We start from the raw sequence: 21,088 nt of genomic DNA on the forward strand, positions 1-21,088 counted from the left end.
CTTCCCTCCCTTCCTTCCCTCCCTTCCCTTCCTTTCTTCCCTCCCTTCCCTTCCTTTCTTCCCTCCCTTCCTTCCCTTCCTTCCCTGCCCTCCCTCCCTTCCCTCCCTCCCTTCCCTCCCTCCCTTCCTTCCCTCCCTCCCTCCCCTTCCTTCCTTCCCTTCCCTCCCTCCCCTCCCTTCCCTCCCTCCCCTCCCTTCCTTCCCTCCCTCCCTTCCCTCCCTTCCTTCCCTCCCTCCCTTCCCTCCCTTCCTTCCCTCCCTTCCCTTCCTTTCCTTTCTTCCCTCCCTTCCCTCCCTCCCTTCCCTCCCTTCCCTCCCTTCCTTCCCTCCCTTCCCTCCCTCCCTTCCTTCCCTCCCTCCCTTCCTTCCTTCCCTCCCTTCCCTCCCTCCCTTCCCTCCCCTCCCTTCCCTCCCTTCCCTTCCTTTCTTCCCTCCCTTCCCTTCCTTTCTTCCCTCCCTTCCTTCCCTTCCTTCCCTCCCTTCCTTCCCTCCCTTCCCTTCTTCCCTCCCTTCCCTTCTTCCCTCCCTTCCTTCCCTTCCTTCCCTGCCCTCCCTTCCTTCCCTCCCTTCCTTCCCTCCCTTCCTTCCCTCCCTCCCTTCCCTCCCTCCTTTCCTTCCCTCCCTTCCTTCCCTCCCTTCCTTCCCTCCCTCCCTTCCTTCCCTCCCTTCCTTCCCTCCCTTCCTTCCCTCCCTTCCCTTCCTTTCTTCCCTTCCTTTCTTCCCTCCCTTCCTTCCCTGCCCTCCCTCCCTTCCCTCCCTTCCTTCCCTCCCTTCCTTCCCTCCCTCCCTTCCCTCCCTCCTTTCCTTCCCTCCCTTCCTTCCCTCCCTCCCTTCTCTCCCTTCCTTCCCTCCCTTCCCTTCCTTTCTTCCCTCCCTTCCTTCCCTTCCTTCCCTGCCCTCCCTTCCTTCCCTCCCTCCCTCCCTTCCTTCCCTCCCTCCCTCCCCTTCCCTTCCTTCCTTCCCTGCCTTCCCTCCCTCCCTTCCTTCCCTCCCTCCCTTCCCTCCCTCCCTTCCCTCCCTTCCTTCCCTTCCTTCCCTCCCTTCCTTCCCTCCCTTCCTTCCCTTCCTTTCTTCCCTCCCTTCCTTCCCTTCCTTCCCTGCCCTCCCTTCCTTCCCTCCCTTCCTTCCCTTCCTTTCTTCCCTCCCTTCCTTCCCTTCCTTCCCTGCCCTCCCTTCCTTCCCTCCCTCCCTTCCCTCCCTTCCTTCCCTTCCTTCCCTCCCTCTCTTCCCTTCCTTCCTTCCCTCCCTTCCTTCCCTCCCTCCCCTCCCTTCTTCCTTCCTTCCCCTTCTCCTTTCTTCCTCCCTTCCTTCCTTCCTTTCCTCCTTCTTTCCTTCCCTCCTTCCTTCCCGTTCTCCTTCCTTCCTCCCTCCCTCCTTTCCTTCCTTCCTTCCTTCTCTCCTCTCTCTCTTTCCCTCTCTCTCTCTTTGATGGACTCTCACTCTGTCACCCAGCCTGGAGTGAAGTGGCACATTCTTCGCTCACTGCAACGTCCGCCTCCCAGGTTCAAGTGATTCTTCTGCTTCAGCCTCCTGAGTAGCTGGGACTACAAGTGTGCACCACCACGCCCGGCTAATTTCTGTATTTTTAGTAGAGATGGGGTTTCACCATGTTGGCCTGGCTGGTCTTGAACTCCTGACCTCAGGCGATCTGCCCACGTCCGCCGCCCACAATGGTGGGATTACAGGCATGAGCTACCCCACCTGGCCCAGGCAGGGGGATTTCTTACCCTTCACTGTTTTCTAGAAACACAGTGCTCAGAAAACGTTCAATCGTGTCTGGGACAAGATACTTAGGTCATTTGAGGGTCTTTGAAATGAAAGAATAAAAAATTACGTATACACATTTAGACACGAAAGTGAATTTTCGTTTAGAATAAAATCACAGCAAACTGCAAAATCTGGAAAAGCTGATGGGCAGCCTCCAAAATCACAGGATTTACAGAACTAACATTGTTATGCGTTCACCGTCAGACCCAATCCTGTTTCCCCTACAACTTCTAGCCGGAAGTTCTTTGATCAGCGATTTTTGTCTCATCCATACAGGCACGGGAAAGGTATTTCATTCTTTCCTGTAGTACAGCTGACTGTGATTTATTTTTCAGACTTTAGAAAAGTATCTTTGAGCCGGGCGCGGTGGCTCACGCCTGTAATCCCAGCACTTTGGGAGGCCGAGGCAGGCGGATCACAAGGTGAGGAGATCGAGACCATCCTGGTTAACATAGTGAAACCCCATATCTACAATAAAATACAAAAAAAATAGCCAGGCGTGGTGGCAGACACCTGTAATCCCAGCTACACGGGAGGCTGAGGGAGGAGAATCGCTTGAACCCAGGAGGTGGAGGTTGCAGTGAGCCGAGATCGCACCACTGCACTCCAGCCTGGGCAACAGAGCAAGACTCTGTCTCAAAAAAAAAAAAAAAAAATTGAGCATTGTAATTTCTTATTTATTTTGAGACGGAGTCTTGCTGTTTTGCCCAGGCTGGAGTATAGTGGTGCAATCTCGGCTTACTGCAACCCCCGCCTCGCGGGTGCAAGTGATTCTCCTGCCTCAGCCTCCCGAGTAGCTGGGACTACAGGCCCCTGCCAGCACATCCGGCTAATTTTTTTTTTTTGTATTTTTACTAGCGATGGGGTTTTTCTGTGTTGGTCAGGCTGGTCTTGAACTCCTGACCTCAGGTGATCCAGCCATCTCAGCCTCCCAAAGTGCTGGGGTTACAGGTGTGGGTCCCTGCGCCCAGCCAATTTGCTTTTTGTTTGTTTGTTTTTGTTTTTTTGAGATGGAGTCTTGCTCTGTCACCAGGCTGGAGTGCACTGGTGCGATCTTGGCTCGCTGCAACCTCCACCCTCCCGGGTTCACGCCATTCTCCTGACTCAGCCTCCCAAGTAGCTGGGAGTACAGGCACCTGCCAGCACATCCGGCTAATTTTTTTTTTGTATTTTTAGTAGAGAAGGTGTTTTTCCATGTTGATTCAGCCTGGTCTTGAACTCCTGACCTCAGGTGATCTACCCGCCTCAGCCTCGGGTTCACACCATTCTCCTGACTCAGCCTCCCAAGTAGCTGGGAGTACAGGCACCTGCCAGCACATCCGGCTAATTTTTTTTTGTATTTTTAGTAGAGAAGGGGTTTTTCCATGTTGGTTCAGCCTGGTCTTGAACTCCTGACCTCAGGTGATCTACCCGCCTCAGCCTCCCACAGTGCTAGGATTACAGGCATGAGCTACTGCACCCAGCCAGTTTCTTATTGAGCTCATTAATTTTCTCTTCTACAAAAATTGGAAGATTTCTTGACATTGCAGTTTCTTCTCTCTTCTCACATGATCATTTATCTCAATCTCATTTGAACTGACAACATTCATTAGCTCGTTGGTTCTCAGTGTTCTCAGAGTAGCAGTATTTCAAACATTGTATGCTACCTACGTTGATGTTGTACTTTTTCCTAAATCGCTAAAAATTAGAAGGGTTTTTGCAATGAGATAATATGAGTGACTTTTTTTTTTTTTTTTTTTTTTTTTTTGAGATGGAGTCTCACTCTGCCATTCAGGCTGGAGTGCAGTGGTGCGATCTCGGCTCACTGCAACCTCTGTCTCCCGGGTTCAAGCAATTCTCCTGCCTCAGCCTCCCGAGTAGCTGGTACTACAGGTGCTTACCACCACGCCCAGCTAATTTTTGTATTTTTAGTAGAGATGGGCTTTCACCATGTTGGCCAGGATGGTCTCAATCTCTTGACCTCGTGATCCACCCACCTTGGCCTCCCAAAGTGCTGGGATTACAGGTGTGAGCCACGGTGCCCAGCCTCTTTTTCTTCTTTTTGTTCTTTTGAGGCTGCGAATGGATTGGATAAGGCCATCCCATGTTGGAGAAAATGATCTCCCTTTCTCAGGCTACCAATTCAATTTCTAACATCACTGGGAAGCACCCTCACAGATACCCCAGAGTGACATTCAATCAGACATCTAAACACCCCATGATCCAGTCAAGTTAACACATAATATTAATTGTTCCAACCTCATTCTAGATATAAGGGCCCTAAATGCAATGACAGCTGTTCTAAGAGACAGAAGAGGAGACGCAGACACAGAGGAGAAGGCCACGTGTAGACAGAGGCAGAGACTGCAGTGATGCGGCCACAAGCCCAGGGATGCCTAGAGCCCCCAGGAGCTGGGAGAGGCAGGAAGGATCCTCCCCTAGAGCCTCCAGAAGGAACTGGATACAATTGGAATGGGTTATATGGTGATCCCCAAAATATATGTTTATTTCCTTTTCCCCAGAACCTATAAATGCAATCTTACTTGGAAACAGGATCTCTGCAAATGTAATTAGTGAAGGATCTTGAAATAAAATTGTCCTAGATTAGGGGGTCCTAAATGCAATGACAGGTGTCCTTCTAAACACAGAAAGGGAGACCCAGACAGAGGAGAAGGCCACATGGAGACAGAGACTGGAGTGGTGTAGCCACGAGCCCAGGAATGCTGGGAGCCCCTGGGAGCTGGGAGAGGCAGGAAGGATCCTCCCCTAGAGCCTCCAGAAGGAACTGGATATAATTGTAATGGGTTATATAGCAAGCCCCAAAATATGTATGTTTATGTCCTGTTCCCCAGAACCTGTAAATGGAATGTTATCTGGAAATAATAGGGTCTCTGCAAATGTAATTAGTTTAGGATGTGAAAATAAAATTGTCCAAAGATGAGGGGGCCCCCTAAATCCAATGACAGGTGTCCTTCTAAGACACAAAACAGGAGACCCAGACACAGAGGAGAAGGCCATGTGGAGGCAGAGACAGAGTTTGGTGTGATGTGGCCACAAGCCCAGGGATGCTGGGAGCCCCTGGGAGCTGGGAGAGGCAGGAAGGATCCTCCCCTAGAGACTCCAGAGGGAGCTCAGCCCTAACATACCTTCATCTCAGACTCCTGGTATCCAGGATTATGTGAGCATACATTTCCATTTTAAGCCTTGAAGGTTGTGAAATCTGCCACGGCTGCCATGAAGGTTGTGATATTGGTCACGGCTGCCATGAAGGTTGTGATATTGGTCACGGCTGCCTTGAAGGTTATGAAATTGGTCACGGCTGCCTTGAAGGTTGTGAAATTGGTCACGGCTGCCTTGAAGGTTGTGAAATTGGTCACGGCTGCCTTGAAGGTTGTGAAATTGGTCACGGCTGCCTTGAAGGTTGTGAAATTGGTCACGGCTGCCTTGAAGGTTGTGAAATTGGTCACGGCTGCCTTGAAGGTTGTGAAATTGGTCACGGCTGCCTTGAAGGTTGTGAAATTTGCCACGGCTGACTTGAAGGTTGTGAAATTGGTCACGGCTACCTTGAAGGTTGTGAAATTGGTCACGGCTGCCACTGCAAACTTTCGTATGGATAGAGGACCCCCTTTCTGACTCATCTGCACATTCTGGTCTGGAATTTGGGATGGCAGTGAACCAGCTGCCCAGTGTGTACTGATCTCTCTCCTTGTCTGTGTGTCTAGGAATGGAACAGCCATACAGCCAAGAAACCCACAACAAGCAGTGTTCTTGAATGTCCCAAACTGCAGGCAACTTTTCTGCTCTGGCCCATGGGCATCTATCTCCTGGGAAGCTTGTGGTACAGGAAATCCAGCTTACAGCTTCCATCCGGGTAGAGCTGACCTTCCAAAGAGTGGAAGCTGTCTCAGTTCCTCGCCTGGTGGGGGGCAGATATCTGAAGGCATGGATGCTAGAGAGATTTCTCCTTGGCTAAGGTCCAACGTTATTTTCTGGGTACTTCCTTGCTCGTGATATTATTTTGTGAGCTCTCTAAATGCTTTGGAGTGTTGAGCTTTACTCTGTTGTGTGTTGTGTATTAAGAGAAGCAATTAGATCCCGTCTCTACAAAAGAAGAAAAAATAGTGAGGTATGGCAGTGTGTGCACCTGTGGTCTCAGCTACTCTGGAGGCTGAGGTAGGAGGATCGCTTGAACCTAGGAGGCCGAGGCTGCAGTGAGCTAGGATTGCACCATTGCACTCCAGCCTGGGTGACAGAGCAAGACTAATCTCTTTAAAAAAAAATGTGGTTCGGCGCAGTGGCTCATACCTGTAATCCCAGCACTTTGGGAGGCCAAGGCGGGCAGATCATGAGGTCAGGAGATCAAGACAACCCTGGGCAACATGGTGAAACCCCGTCTCTAATAAAATACAAAATATTAGCCGCGCATGGTGGTGTGCACCTGTAGTCCCTGCTACCACGCCCACCTGAGGCACGAGAATCGCTTGAGTCCTGGAGGCAGAGGTTGCAGTGAGCAGAGATTGTGCCACTGCACTCCAGCTTGGGCTACAGGGTGAGACTCTGTCTCAAAAAAAAATTTGCAGGTCTGCAATCCCAGCACTGTGGGAGGCTGAGGGGGGCAGATCACTTGAGCCCAGGAGTTTGAGACCAGCATAGGCACCATAGCAATACCCCATCCCTACAAAAATAAATAAATAGCTGGGCATGGTGGTGCACAGCTGTAGCCTCAGCTACTTGGGAGGCTGAGGTGGGAGGATTGCTTGAGGCTAGGAGGTTGAGGTTGCAGTGAGCTATGATTGCACCACTGCACTCCAGCCTGAGTGACAGAGCAAGACCCATCTCTTAAAAAAAAAATGCAGCTGGGCGCGGCGGCTCATGCCTATAATCCCAGCACTTTGGGAGGCTGATGCGAGTGGATCTCCTCAGCTCAGGAGTTCGAGACATGGTGAAACCCCATCTCTACTAAAATACAAAAATTAGCTGGGTGTGGTGGTGCACGCCTGTAGCCTCAGCTACTTGGGAGGCTGAGGTGGGAGGATCGCTTGAGGCTAGGAGATCGAGGCTGCAGTGAGCTATGATTGCACCACTGCACTCTAGCCTGGGTGACAGAGCAAGATCTTGTCTCAAAACAAAAGCAAAACAAAACAAAATGGAAACAAAAACAAAACACATTCATGCTTCCTCCCCCAGGATTGCAACTGTGCTGTCTGGGAGCCGTTTCCTTTTTCCTCCCTTTTCCTTCACACCTCATTGAAACTGGCAATTGTGCTTCCTACTCCCCAGGAATTTTTCCATTTCTACCACTCTCTGCCTCTCCACTACCCCCTGTTGCAAGCTCCTTGGCTGGGACACTCTCAGCGTGGGATACATCAGTCCGTCTCCTCCCTGTTCTGTTGCCTTGGGGATGTGCCACCTTGCACCAACCACCTGGCCTCTCCACGCTGCGCACTCTTCACTCAGAAACTCGAGATGATGGCCGGATGCAGTGGCTCACGCCTGTCATCCCAGCCCTTTGGGAGGCCGAGGTGGGTGGATCACGAGATCAGGAGATCGAGACCATCCTGGCTAACGTGGTGAAACCCCGTCTCTACTAAAAATACAAAAAATTAGCCAGGCGTGGTGGCGGGTGCCTATAGTCCCAGCTACTCGGAAGGCTGAGGCAGGAGAATGGCGTGAACCTGGGAGGCGGAGGTTGCAGTGAGCCAAGATCGTGCCACTGCACTCCAGCCTGGGTGACAGAGTGAGACTCCATCTCAAAAAAATAAAAATAAAATAAACTCGACATGATGATGGCTGTGTGTTCACCTGAGAGGTCCAGACCTCCCCAGATAAACCACGTCATGCAAAAAAAATGCTTTGAGACAATGACAGGCAAGCCCAGGTAGTACAACAGGACACACGGAACCATCCCAGAACACTCATGATTCTCCTGTATGACACCAGGAGCCAGCTGTTTCTCACACGCCCCGGCCACCTTGCAGTCCCAAACCTTTCTTCCTTGGCCAGCTCCATGTCTTCCGTCTGGAATGTCTTCCAGGGGTCAAGTCTCGGGTTCCCTGGGGTCCCCAGTTGGCCTCACGCTGTGGATGCCCTGGGTATTGGCTCTGGATGATGACTTTTGAGCAGCTTTTCTGAGGGCATCTACCACCTGTGGCTGCCTCCCTGGCAGAGGCGGTAACCATGGAAACGGGGAAGCCAGCCGAGGATCATCTGTGATGGGAAAGTGGGAGGGAAAAGGAGGCAGACAAAGGGGGCAGGCATGGGTTCATGAGTCGAAGGGCGTCGGCACCTGAGTGTGGTAGGCCTTTTACAATTCACACCTCCCCAGCGTGTCTACAGGTATCACGTCCCAGCCCCCCAGGAGGTAAGGAGGAGGGTGAGAGCTCCTCACATCTGTGGCTCCATGGAAGAGGACACGTCCCGTGCCTCCACACCACACCCTTGACATTGGCTGTTGTGATGCTCTGGGTATAATCAGTCCCAGCTCCAACTGTTTCCATGGCACTGCAGCCTGGATAACACAGTAAGACCTCATCTCTAAAAATAAGAAGGAGGCCAGGCACGGTGGCTTGAGCCTGTCATCCTAGCACTTTGGGAGGATGAGTTGGGCTGATCACGAGGTCGGGAGATCGAGACCATCCTGCCTAACAAGGTGAAACCCCATCTCTACTAAAATACAAAAAAATTAGCTGGGCGTGGTGGCGTTTGCCTGTAATCCCAGCTATTCAGAAGGCTGAGGCAGGAGAATCGCTTGAACCTAGGAGGCAGAGGTTGCAGTGAGCCGAGATCGCACCACTGCACTCCAGCCTGGGCAACACACTGAGAATCCATCTCAAAAAAAAAAAAAAAACAAGAATGAATACATAATAAGTCAACAAATAAATACCTCCAGGCCGGGCGCGGTGGCTCACGCCTGTCATCCTAGCACTTTGGGAGGCTGAGTTGGGCTGATCACAAGGTCAGGAGATCAAGACCATCCTGGCTAACACGGTGAAACCCTGTCTCTACTAAAATACAAAAAAATTAGCTGGGCGTGGTGGCAGGCACCTGTAGTCCCAGCTACTCAGGAGGCTGAGGCAGGAGAATTGCTTGAACCTGGGAGGCGGAGATTTCAGTGAGCCGAGATTGCACCACTGCACTCCAGCCTGGGCGACAAAGTGAGACTCTGTCTCAAAAAAAGAAGAATGAATACACAATAAGTTAACACATAAATAAATACCTCCAGAGTGACTGTAGCCCAGAGGGCTTCTTTCTGTTTTTTTCTAGCACCATCCTATGTGGGGGTCTCCAAGAGCAATCCTCAGGTGTCATGATACGGCTGCTAGGAGGTCTCCTGGGATGCTACATATAGTTATACTCACACTATGATTTCTTCTTATTTTTTATTCATTTTATTTTATTTATTGTTTTAAGACAGAGTCTTGCTCTGTCACCCAGGCTGGAGTGCAGTGGCGCAATCTCTACTCACTGCAACCTCTGCCTCCTGGGTTCAAGTGATCCTCCTGCCTCAGCCTCCAGAGTAGCTGGGATAACAGCCACGCAGCCACTACATCCGGCTAATTTTTGCATTTTTTTAGTAGAGGTGGGGTTTTTCCATGTTGGCCAGGCTGGTCTTAAACTCCTGACCGCAGGTGATCTGCCTGCCTCGGCCTCCCAAAGTGCTGGGATTACAGGCGTGAGCCACCACGCCCAGCCTATTCATTTATTTGTTATTTGTTTATTTTTATTTTTAGAGATGGGGTCTCAGTCTGTGGCCCAGGCTGCAGTGAAGTGGAATGGAGGAAAAGAATGGGACCCATTTCACCTGGAGTGTCGCATCCACCAATATCAATGCTGCTGAAATGAAGGAGATTCTCTCTCTCTCTCTCTCTAGAGGTGGGGTCTCTGTGGCCCAGGCTGCAGTGCAGTGGGGCCATCACGGCTCACTGTAGGCTTGGCCCCCAGCCTGAAGCAATCCTCCCATCTCAGCCTCCCAAATAGGCCTGACTGCAGATGCTCACCACCACACCTGGCTAAATTTTCTATTTTTATTATTTTATTTTATTTTTTGAGATGGATTCTTGCTCTGTCGCCCAGGCTGCAGTGAAGTGGCATGATCTCGGCTCACTGCAACCTCTGCCTACCGGGTTCAAGCGATGCTCCTGCCTCAGCCTCCCAAGTAGCTGAGACTACAGGTGTGCACCACCACGCCCGGCTAATTTTTGTACTTTTAGTAGAGACGGGGTTTCACGATGTAGGCTAGGATGGTCTGGATCTCTTCATCTCATGATCCACCCTCCTTGGCCTCCCAAAGTGCTGGGACTACAGGCGTGAGCCACTGCGCCCAGCCCCCCTCCCCCACCCTTTTTTAAAAAAGTCTTCTGCAGTGGGCTGAAGTATGTCTCTGCAAAGTTTATGTCCACCAGAACCTCAGAAGGGAAACTTATTTGGAAATAAAGTCTTCGTGGACGTCGTTAAGATGAGGTTGCACTGGAATAGAGTGGGCCCTAAATCCAATGACTGGAGCCCTTGTAAGAAAAAAGAGAACACACAAAGGAGAAGATGGAGACAGAGGTTGGACTGACACATCTATGAACCAAATGTGTTTGTCTGTTTTCATGCTGCTATAAGAAATACCTGAGTACCTGAGACTGAGTAATTTATTAAGGAAAGAGGTTGAATCAACTCACACTTCCACATGGCTGTGACGGTCTCAGGAAACTTACTTACAGTCATGGCAGAAGTCAAAGGGGAAGCAAGCACTTCTTCACAAGCTGGTAGGAGAGAGAGAGAGTGAAGGGGGAATAGCTAAACACTTATAAAATCATGAGATCGGCCGGCACGCAGTGGCCCATGCCTGCAATCCCAGCCCTTTGGGAGGCTGAGGCGGGTGGGTCACCTGAGGTCAGGAGTTTGAGACCAACCTGACTTACATGGAGAAACACCGTCTCTACTAAAAATACAAAGTTAGCCAGGCACAGTGGCTCATGCCTGTAATCCCAGCTACTTGGGAGGCTGAGGCAGGAGAATTGCTTGAACCCGGGAGGTGGAGGTTGCAGTGAGCCAAGATCGTGCCATTGCACTCCAGCCTGGGCAACAATAGTGAAACTCCATCTCAAAAAAAAAAAAAAAAATCATACCTCATGAGCATTCACTCACTATCATGAGAACAGCATGGGGGAAACTGCCTCCCTGATCCAATCGCCTCCCACCAGTTCCCTCCTTGTACACCTGGGGATTTGACATGAGATTTGCGTGGGGCCACAGATGTAAACTATATTGCCAGGCATGCTGAGTTAACCGCTTCCCATACCCACATGCAAAATTTCAAAGCTGTCAGTAACGCCTCACCCATGATCCTCTTCCATCAATCCCACCTCCAGTTATGGCCAGAGAAGACACAAGACCCCAGTTCAAAAAACTGTCTTTTTTGTGGAGCTCTTCTTTCTACTAAGACTTTAGTTGTGTATATCAACTGTGACTTCAATTACGTATAATGGATCTCTCCCAATTTGGGTGAGATTACAATTCCTGATGAGATTTGGGTGGGGACACAGAGCCAACCATATAATTGATATGGGCAGGGGGGCTGGTGAAAGGTGATTGGATGATGGGGGCAGAGTTCTCGTGAATGGTTTTCATGAATGGTTTACCACCATACCCCCCTTGGTACTACAGTAACTGAGTTCTCATGAGATCTGGTTGTTTAAAACTGTGTAACACTTTTTCTGTCTTCTCTCTTCCTCCTGCTCTGGCTAGGTAAGACGCCTGTTCTCACTTTGCCTTCTGCCATGTTTATAAGTTTCCTGATGTCTCCTCTGAGCCTCCAGAAGGAACCAAGCCTACTGATACCTTGATCTCAGCTGTTGGCCTCCAGAAGTTCGAGAGAACAGACGTCTGCTGTTTCAAGCCACGCAGTTGTTGGTATTTTTCTACAACAGCATCTGAATCCTAATGCATGCTCTCTAACTGTGGGATCGATTTTGGGGTGCTGAGATGTGGGCTGTTTCTCCTATGACCTTCCTTGTGTTTTTAGTGCTCTTGGAAGAATGAGAGAATTAAGCATAGAATACCCACAGAGAGGAATCTCTCTTTTTTTTTTCCCTTTGAGACACAGTCTTGCTCTGTCGCCAGGCTGGGAGTTCAGTGGCGCAATCTCGGCTCACTGCAACATCCGTCTCTCAAATTCAAGCAATTCTCCTGTCTCAGCCTCCCAAGTAGCAGGGACTACAGGCGCATGCCACCACAGCCGGCTGATTTTTTTTTTTTTTTTTTAGTAGACACGGGTTTCACCATGTTGTCTAGGATGGTCTCGATCTCCTGACCTTGTGATCTACCCACCTCAGACTCCCAAAGTGCTGGGATTGAGGAATCTTTCAACCCCTTGCTACCTTTCAAATTGCATAGGAACATTGAAAAGGTGACAAAATGTGGAGGCTGAAAGAAAACAAGCAGTGTTCATCATTCCCAAAGTGGCCTGGTTTGAGGAAATTAATTATTTGGCATCTCTGAACAAGTGGTGTTTTGGACTCCTAAACTTAAAGATGAATACGTATTGTTTCCTATCCGTCATTCATCTTCCTTCTCCTCACCCGACCCAGAACTCCAAGACGGCTAATCTCTTCTGCAATATCGTAATGGCCTTGAAGCAATCTAACATCTGTGTTTTTCCTTTCCTCATCTATGAAATTACTTACAAATAACCAAATTAAACAGGATCTTCCACCTGGGCTGGAATGGTAAGAGCGGCAGAGGACAGCATGTTCCCATTTATAATAGCAGGCACGGAAATTCAACCAGACTTTGCTGATCTAAGAGATGCTCTTGGAAGACCCCATTACTTAAATGATCTAGAAAATGTCCTCCCGAGTCAAGGTATGTCTTAAGGAAGAAAAACGTACAAACAAAACCCAGAAAACTGTTTTAAGAGTCTTATTCTGATGAGACTCTATTTGCATTTGCCAAATAGCTGTGATTTTCTGGAATGCAGGACAAGCTGATAAATTAGGCAGGATGAAGACACTTTTTTTCTCAAGGGCAGGAACACAGATAAGAGCACCTAAGTGTAACGCTTTGTTCTGGGACACAGCCCAACTCCAGTCCTTCTGTAGAATATCTGTATTCAGTCAGAGGATATCAAAGATGGATAGAGCCTTGGGAATTATCTAGCACCTTATCCATTTTACAGCTGGGGAAACCAGAGCTGGGAGGGCAACTTCCAAATTGGTAGTGATCCATTGTACACAATTGAAGTCATCATTGGTAGACACAACTGAGGTCCTAGTAGAAAGAACAGCCTCACAAGACAGTGATTTGAACTGGGGTCTTGTGTCTTCTTTGGCCATGACTGGAGGTGGGATTGGTGGAAGTGGGTGATGGGTGAGGCTTTACTGACAGATTTGAAATTTTGCATGTGTGTACGGAAAGGGGTTGACTCAACAGGCCTGGCGATATGGTTTGCATCTGTGTTCCCACCCAAATCTCATGTCAAATTGTAATCTCTAGTGTTGGAGGTAGAGGAGCTGGTGGGAGGTGATGGGATAAAGGGGGCAGAGTTCTCATGAATGGTGTAACGCCATCCCCCTTGCAACTGTATAGTGAGTGAATTCTCATGAGATTGGGTTGTTTAAAACTGTATGGCATCTTCTCTCTCTTCTCTCTTCCTCCTGTTCTGGCCATGTAAGACACCTGCTCCTGGCCAGGCGTGGTGGCTCAAGCCTGTAATCCCAGCACTTTGGGAGGCTAAGGCGGGTGGATCACGATGTCAGGAGCTCGAGACCAGCCTGGCCAACATGGTGAAAACCCTGTCTCTACTAAAAATACAAAAATTAGCCAGACACGGTGGTGGGTGCCTGTAATCCCAGCTACTCGGGAGGCTAAGGCAGGAGAATCGCTTGAACCTGGGAAACAGAGTTTCCAGTGAGCTGAGATTGTGCCATTGCACTCCAGCCTGGTCAATAAGAACAAAACTCTGTCGAAAAAAGAAAAAAGAAGACAGCTGCTCCTACTTTGCCTTCTATCATGATTGTAAGTTTCCTGAGGCCTCCCCAAAAACCGGGCAGAAGTTGCCATGCTTCCTGTACAGCCTGCAGAAACTTTAACAATTAAACCTATTCTATTTATAAATTGCCCAGTCTCAGATATTTCTTTAGAGCAGTGTGAGAATGGAGTGATACACATTATTGTCCAAACCCTGCACATTCTCAAGAAGAACGTTTTTTCAGGAGTGGCCCTTGACTGACTTTGGAAAGCAAAGCTCTTGGAATGTTCTGATTTGTAGCACCTTGAGCCACTCTGTACCAGTTTGGCCAGATTGTTTATGCTACCAGTGAGATTTAGGATAAGGAACTGCTTCCCTCCAGACTCTGGCACATCTGTAACGGAGCTCAGAGATGTAGGTGCTGTAGGTTTGAATAAGAGACCCTCAAAAAAAATCCCTGGGCCGGGTGCAGTGGCTCATGCCTGTAACCCCAGCACTTTGGGAGGCTGAGGCAGGTGGATCACTGGGCCAAGAGATCGAGACCATCCTGGCCAACGTGGTGAAACCCCATCTCTACTAAAAATACAAAAAAAAAAAAAAAGCCGGGTGTGGTGGTGCCCACCTGTAATCCTAGCTACTCGGTAGGCATGAACCGGGGAGGTGGAGGTTGCAGTAAGCTGAGATCGTGCCACTGCACTCCAGCCTGGCGACAGAGCAAGACTCTGTCTCAAAACAAAAACAAAAAAAAAAGAACAAAAACTGAAAAACAACAACAACAAAAAATCCCTGGACTCCAAGGATCATGGGAGCTTCCTTGGTTGGCAATGCTTCATGTCTGCTGTCACATATTATGGCTGGTGGAATTAAGAACATCTAGTATGATTCCACTGGAGGAAGACTTTTGAAAGCTTGTGAGTGCTTTCCTCTGTCCATCATGCCATGAACCTTCTTTTCTCTTTGATGGGTTTTCCTGTATCCTTTGACTGTAATGAGCCATAACCACAAGTCTAACAGCTTCTAGGTCTTAGAAGGCCTTCAAGTGGATCACGAAACCAGTGGGATTTTGAGTCATCCGCAGTGGGCTTGGAAAATCAGTCAAGAGTGTGGAGGAGGGGTAAGGAAAGTATATTTTCTGCTCCTGGAAGATGCACGGCTGGGATTCTTGAAGGCGTAAGGAGAGAGAGAGTTGGCTGGAAATCACCGTTCCTCCAAGAAACAGGTAGACATAACTCATAGCTTTGAAGATATTGGGAGTTCAGCCTGTTTTAACATATGCCACACCATTGAACTGTTATGAAATCCTCTATGTTTTTTTGGATGAGAAAATAAAATTGAGGTAGTTTTCAGTGGATTTTCCAAAGACAGACAAGATACAATAGCAGCTTTCTTTATCTTTCTTTTTCTTTTCTCCTTCTTTCCTTTCTTTTCTCCTCCTCCTTTCTTTTTCTCCTTCCTTCCTCTCCTTCCCTACTCCTCCTTCTTCTTCTTCCTCTCTTCCTTCCTTTTCTCTTTTTCTTTCTTTCTTTCTCTCTCTCCTTCCTTTCTCTCCTCTCTCCCTCTTTCTTCCTTTTCTTCCTCCATTCCTTCCTTCCTTCCTTCTTTTCCTTCCTTTCTTTCTTCCTTTCTTTTTTCTTTTTCTGTCTCTCTCTTTCCCCTCCCTCCCTCCTTCCTTCCCCTTTTTTCCTTTTTTCTTCCTTCCATCCCCTCTCTCTCTCTTTTTCTTGTTTCTTTTTCATTTCAACAGTCAACAAACATTTGTTGAGTCCTTACCATGAGCTGAGTATTACCCTATGTGCTTGGAACACAGGAAACAAAGAGGTCTGTATTCTCCTGAAGGTTACATTTTGGTGGTGAGAGAGGAATAATAAACCTAGCTGATAACTATATAATATATAGTGTGCTAAAAATGTAATAAGGGGAAAATATAGGGAAGAATAAAGAGAACTGGGAATAAGAGAATAATAATTCAATAATGATGCTCATGATACTACTAATAAAATATTGGGTGGTCATGGTGGTGATATATCAACTTCCTAAAGCTATCATAATAAATCATTACAAACTGGGGGGCTTAAGACAACAGAAATATACCCTCTCTCAATACTGGAGATCAGAAATATGAGATCAAGGTGTCACAGGGCCACACTCCCTCTGGAGGCTCTAGGGGAGGATCCTTCCTGCCTCTCCCAGCTCCTGGGAGCTCCAGGCATCCCTGGCCTTGTGGTTGCGTCACTCCAGTCTCTGCCTCCATCTCCATGTGGGCTTTTCCTCTGTGTCTGCGTCTCTTCTTCTGTCTCTTAGGACACTGTCATTGGACTCAGAGTCCACCCTTCTCCACGATGATGTCATCTTGAGATTCTTAACTTAATTGCATCTACAAAGACCCCTTTATAAAATAAGGTCCCATCCAAAGATTCTGGGGATCAAAATGTGGACATATTTTTCTGGAGACCACTGTTCAATTCACTACAGTTGTATTCATTTCATTCTGGAGGCTCTAGGGGAGGATCTTTTCTGCCTCTCTCAGCTCCATGTGGCTCCAGTCATCCCTGGGTTTGTGGCCACATCACTCCAGTCTCTGCCTCCATCTCCACGTGGCCTTCTCCTCTGTGTCTGTGTCTCCTTTTCTGTCTCTGAGGACATGTCATTGGACTTAGAGTCTACCCTTCTCCACAATGATCTCATCTTGAGATTCTTAACTTGATTGCATCTACAAAGACCCCTTTTTAAAACAAGGTCTCATCCATAGATTCTGGGGATCAAGATGTGGATATATCTTTCTGGGGACCACTGTTCAATTCACTACAGTTGTATTCATTTCATTCTGGAGGCTCTAGGGGAGGATCCTTCCTGCCTCTCTCAGCTCCTTGTGGCTCCAGGCATCCTTGGACTTGCAGCCATATCACTCCAGTGTCTGCCTTCACATCCATGTGGCCTTCTCCTCTGTGTTTGTGTGTGTGTGTGTCTCCTCTTCTGTCTCTTAGAAAGCCACTTTCACTGGATTTAGATCATCCTAACCCAGGATGGTCTCATCTTAACTAATTACCTCTGTAAGGACCCTGTTTCCAAAAAGGGTCACATCCTGAGGTTCCAGAGGGACATGCATTTTGGGAGGACACTCTTCCCAAAACATAATACCCAGTATAGGATGTATGCTTTTCTTTATCTTGTTGCTTCTCAAACCAATCTCTTTAAACTTCCTGAGATTAGAAGGTGGAGGTAAGCATTCTTTGCAGCCATCTGAACAAAGACTAGAAGGTAGAGCTAAAGCATTCGAGGCAGCCATCTGGTCAGACTGGAAGGTGGAGGTAAGCATTCAATACAGCCATCTGGTCGAAGACTAGAAGGTGAGGTAAAGTATGCAATGCAGCCATCTGGTCGAAGACTAGAAGGTGAGGTAAAGTATTCAATGCAGCCATCTGGTCGAAGACTAGAAGGTGAGGTAAAGTATTCAATGCAGCCATCTGGTTGAAGACTAGTGGGTGGAGGTAAGCATTCAATGCAGCCATCTGGTCAAAGACTGGAAGGTGGACCAGGCGCGGTGGCTCACTCCTGTAATCCCAGCACTTTGGGAGGCCAAGACGGGTGGATCATGAAGTCAGGAGATCAAGACCATCCTGGATAACATGGTGAAACCCCGTCTCTACTAAAAATACAAAAAAGAAAATTAGCTGGGCATGGTGGCGGGCACCTGTAGTCCCAGCTACTTGGGGAGGCTGAGGCAGGAGAATGGCGTGAACCCGGGAGGCGGAGCTTGCGGTGAGCCGTGATCGCACCACTGCACTCCAGCCTGGGTGACAGAGCGAGACTCTGTCTCAAAAAAAAAAAAAAAAAAAAAAAGACTGGAAGGTGAAGGAAAGCCTTCAATGCAGCCATCTGGTCAAAGACTAGAGGGAGGAGGTTAAGCACTTGATGTAGCCATCCAGGGGAGCTGATGTCCAGGTGTAAACCATAGCTGGGTCAGAGGCTGGGAGTGTGTTTGGTGTGGGTGGGGATCAGCACGGAGGCAGGTACTACACTGCAGTGAGTGAGGCGGTAGCAGTGAGTGACAAAAAGAGAGGAGCTGAGAAGTGCAGGCTCCCTAGCAGCTGGTGGGCCTATGTAAGGACTTGGAATGGGAACTGCTGCCAGCTTTCTCTTATTTATTTCTTTATAATCTCAACTCTTATTTTAGATTCAGGGGTACATGTGCAGGTTTGTTACATGGGTATATACTGCGTGATGCTGAGGTTTGAGGTATGAATGATTCCATCACCCAGATACTGAGCATGGCACCCAATCGGTAATTTTTCAGCCCTTCTCCCCTCCTTCCCTTCCCCTTCTAGTAGCCCGCAGTGTCTATGGTTCCCATCTTTATGAATACCCGATGCAGAGTTCCCATTTATAAGTAAGAACGTGGTATTTGGTTTTTCTTTCCTGCCTTAATCCACTTAGGATAATGTCCACCAGCTCCATTCGCATTGCTGCTGCAAAGAACATGTTTTTTTTGTTTTGGTTTTTTTTTTTTTTAGATGGAGCCTCACTCTGTCACCCAGGCTTCAGTGCAGTGGCACCATCTCTGGTCACTGCAACCTCCGCCTCCTGGGTTCAAGCGATTCTCCCGCCTCAGCCTCCCAAGTAGCTGGGATTACAGGAATGTGCCACCATGTCCAGCTATTTTTTGTATTTTTAGTAGAGATGGGGTTTCGCCACGTTAGCCAGGATGATGTCAGTCTCTTGAACTCGTGATCTGCCCACCTCGGCCTCCCAAAGTGCTGGGATTACAGTCATGAGCCCTGGCACCTGGCCTAATTTTGTTTTTTTTTTTATGGTTGCATAGTATTCCATGGTGTCTGTGTACCACATCTTCTTTATCCAATCTACTATTCATGGGCATCTGGGTTGATTTTATGTCTTTGCTATGGTGAATAGTGCCACTGTGAACATATGTGTGCATGTCTCTTCGTAGTAGAACGATTTATTTTCCTTTGGGTAGATACCCAGGAGTGGGATTGCTGGGTCAAACGGTAACTCTCTTTTAAGTTCTTTGGGGTTTCTTGCATTTATTAATGCATTATTAATCCAGAGGCAGGTTATGAATTAATTATGAATTAATGTGCATGGCCGGGCACAGTGGCTCATGCCGTAATCCCAGCTCTTTGGGAGGCCCAGGTGGGTGAATCGCCTGAGGTTGGGAGTTCAAGACCAGCCTAACCAACATGAGAAAACCCGGTCTCTACTAAAAAATAAATAAATACAAAATTAGCTGAGTGTGGTGGCACATGCCCGTAATCCCAGCTACTTGGGAGGTTGAGGCAGGAGAATGACTTGAACCCTGGAGGGGGAGGTTGCAGTGAGCAGAGATGGTGCCATTGCCCTCCAGCCTGGGCAACAAGAGCGAAACTCTGTCTCCAAAAAAAAAAAAAGAATGGGTGTGCATTTTTAAGAAGGTATTTCTGGCTGGTGTGATGATTACAGGCTATGATACCAACACAGAAGCAGGTAGAACCGTGAGGATGTTGCAGTGATTTTTAGGGAAGATGGCAGGAGAGCTCAGGCCAGGTTGGTGATGGTGGAGGGGCTGAGAAGCCATTAGATGCTGGATGGACTTAGAAGGTCGAGATGATGGAAACCCCGCATGGCTTGTATGTCGCATGCAAGAAAGAGAAGGAGCAGGAATGTCAGCGCGTTTTGGCCTGGGAAATAGGAAGGAGGAAGCTACAGTCGGTTGCGATGTGGATGTCTCCAGGAAGAGCAGGTGTGTGGAGGATGCAATCATATTGAGTGTAACTTGTGTTTTTCACACCCAGGGGAGGGTGTTAAGTGGGTAGATTGCTAGGCAATAAAAAAAAGTGTTCCATATACTCCGATGTCTTCTCAGTGAGTCCTACCATACTATCAACCTTACACAGGCAATAAAATAAAGTGTCCATATACTCCGACGTCTTCTCAGTGAGTGCTACCATCCTATCAACCTTACGCAGGCAATTAAAAAAAAGTGTTCCATATACTCTGACGTCTTCTCAATGAGGGCTACCATCCCATCAACCTTAGGCAGTAGGCACTTTTTTTTTTTTTTTGAGATGGAGTTTCACTCCTGTTGCCCAGGCTGGAGTGCAATGGCACGATCTCAGCTTACTGCAACCTCCGCCTCCTGGGTTCAAGCGATTCTCCTGCCTCAGCTTCTCTCGAGTAGCTGGGATTACAGGCATGTGCCACCACGGGCGGCTAATTTTGTATTTTTAGTAGAGACGGTGTTTCTCCATGTTGGTCAGGCTGGTCTCCAACTCCTGACCTCAGGTGATCTGCCCACCTTGGCCTCCCAAAGTGCTGGGATGACAGGCATGAGGAACCGCGCCCAGCCAGTGGGCACTATTAAGCCCGTTCCGCAGCTGAGAACAGAGACGCACAGAGCCAGGATAAGGCAGATGTGGGTTTTAAGCCCAGCCGATGCCTATGATCAGGTTCTTACGGCCACAGGTGAGCAGCAGAGTCAGGATGAGGAACTTGGTTTGGTAACATTCAATCTCACTTTTTCATTTTTTTATTTTTATTTTTTATTATACTTTAAGTTCTGGGGTACATGTGCACAACGTGCAGGTTTCTTACATAGGTATACACATGCCATGGTGGTTTGCTGCGCCTATCCACCCGCCATCTACATTAGACATTTCTCCTAATGCTCTCCGTCCACTGGTCCCCCAACACCTCACGGGTCCCAGTGTGTGATGTTCCCCTCCCTGTGTCCATGTGTTCTCATGGTTCAATTCCCTTTGGAGGGACATGGATGAAGCTGGAGATCATCATTCTCGGGAAACTAACACAAGAACAGAAAACTCACTTTATTTTTTACTTAAAAAAATAAATTTAAGGGGTACAAGTATAGTGTTGTTTCACAGATATGTTGTGTAATGGTGAAGTTTGGACTTTTAGTATAGCCATTACCTGAAGAGGAAATATCGTACACGAGATAATTTTTCAGCTGGGCGCGGTGGCTCATGCCTGTAATCCCACCACTTTGGGAGGCTGAGACAGGTGGATCGCAAGGTCAGGAGTTCAAGACCCACCTGGCCAACATGGTGAAACCCTGTATCTACTAAAAATACAAAAATTAGCTGGGCATGGTGGCAGGCACTTGTAATCCCAGCTACTTGGGAGGCTGAGGCAGGAGGATCACTTGAACCTGGGAGGCAGAGGTTGCAGTGAGCCGAGATCTCGCCACTGCATTCCAGCCTGGGCAACAGAGTGAGACTCCATCTCAAAAAAAAAAAAGACAAAAAAAAAGAGATACATTTTCAACTTTCACCCCCCCACACCCTAACACTCTCCCCTTTGGACTCCCCAGTGTCTGCGAACTCCATCTCTTATGTTTATGGGTACCTATTATTTAGCTCCTACTTATAGGTA

At 48.3% G+C, this 21,088-nt stretch overlaps 1 long non-coding RNA gene across 1 annotated transcript in view; it reads left to right on the top strand.

The window, feature by feature from the left end:
* LOC134809347 (uncharacterized) overlaps nt 1-13,845 on the top strand; it is a 112,419-nt gene extending 98,574 nt beyond the window's left edge. Inside the window, exon 4 of the long non-coding RNA XR_010154841.1 lies at nt 11,482-13,845. This is a non-coding gene — a long non-coding RNA (uncharacterized LOC134809347). The remainder of the gene's footprint in view (nt 1-11,481) is intronic.
* Nucleotides 13,846-21,088: the final 7,243 nt, after the last annotated feature.

The sequence above is a fragment of the Pan troglodytes genome, chromosome X (genome assembly GCF_028858775.2).
Source record: "Pan troglodytes isolate AG18354 chromosome X, NHGRI_mPanTro3-v2.0_pri, whole genome shotgun sequence".
NCBI lineage: Eukaryota > Metazoa > Chordata > Mammalia > Primates > Hominidae > Pan > Pan troglodytes.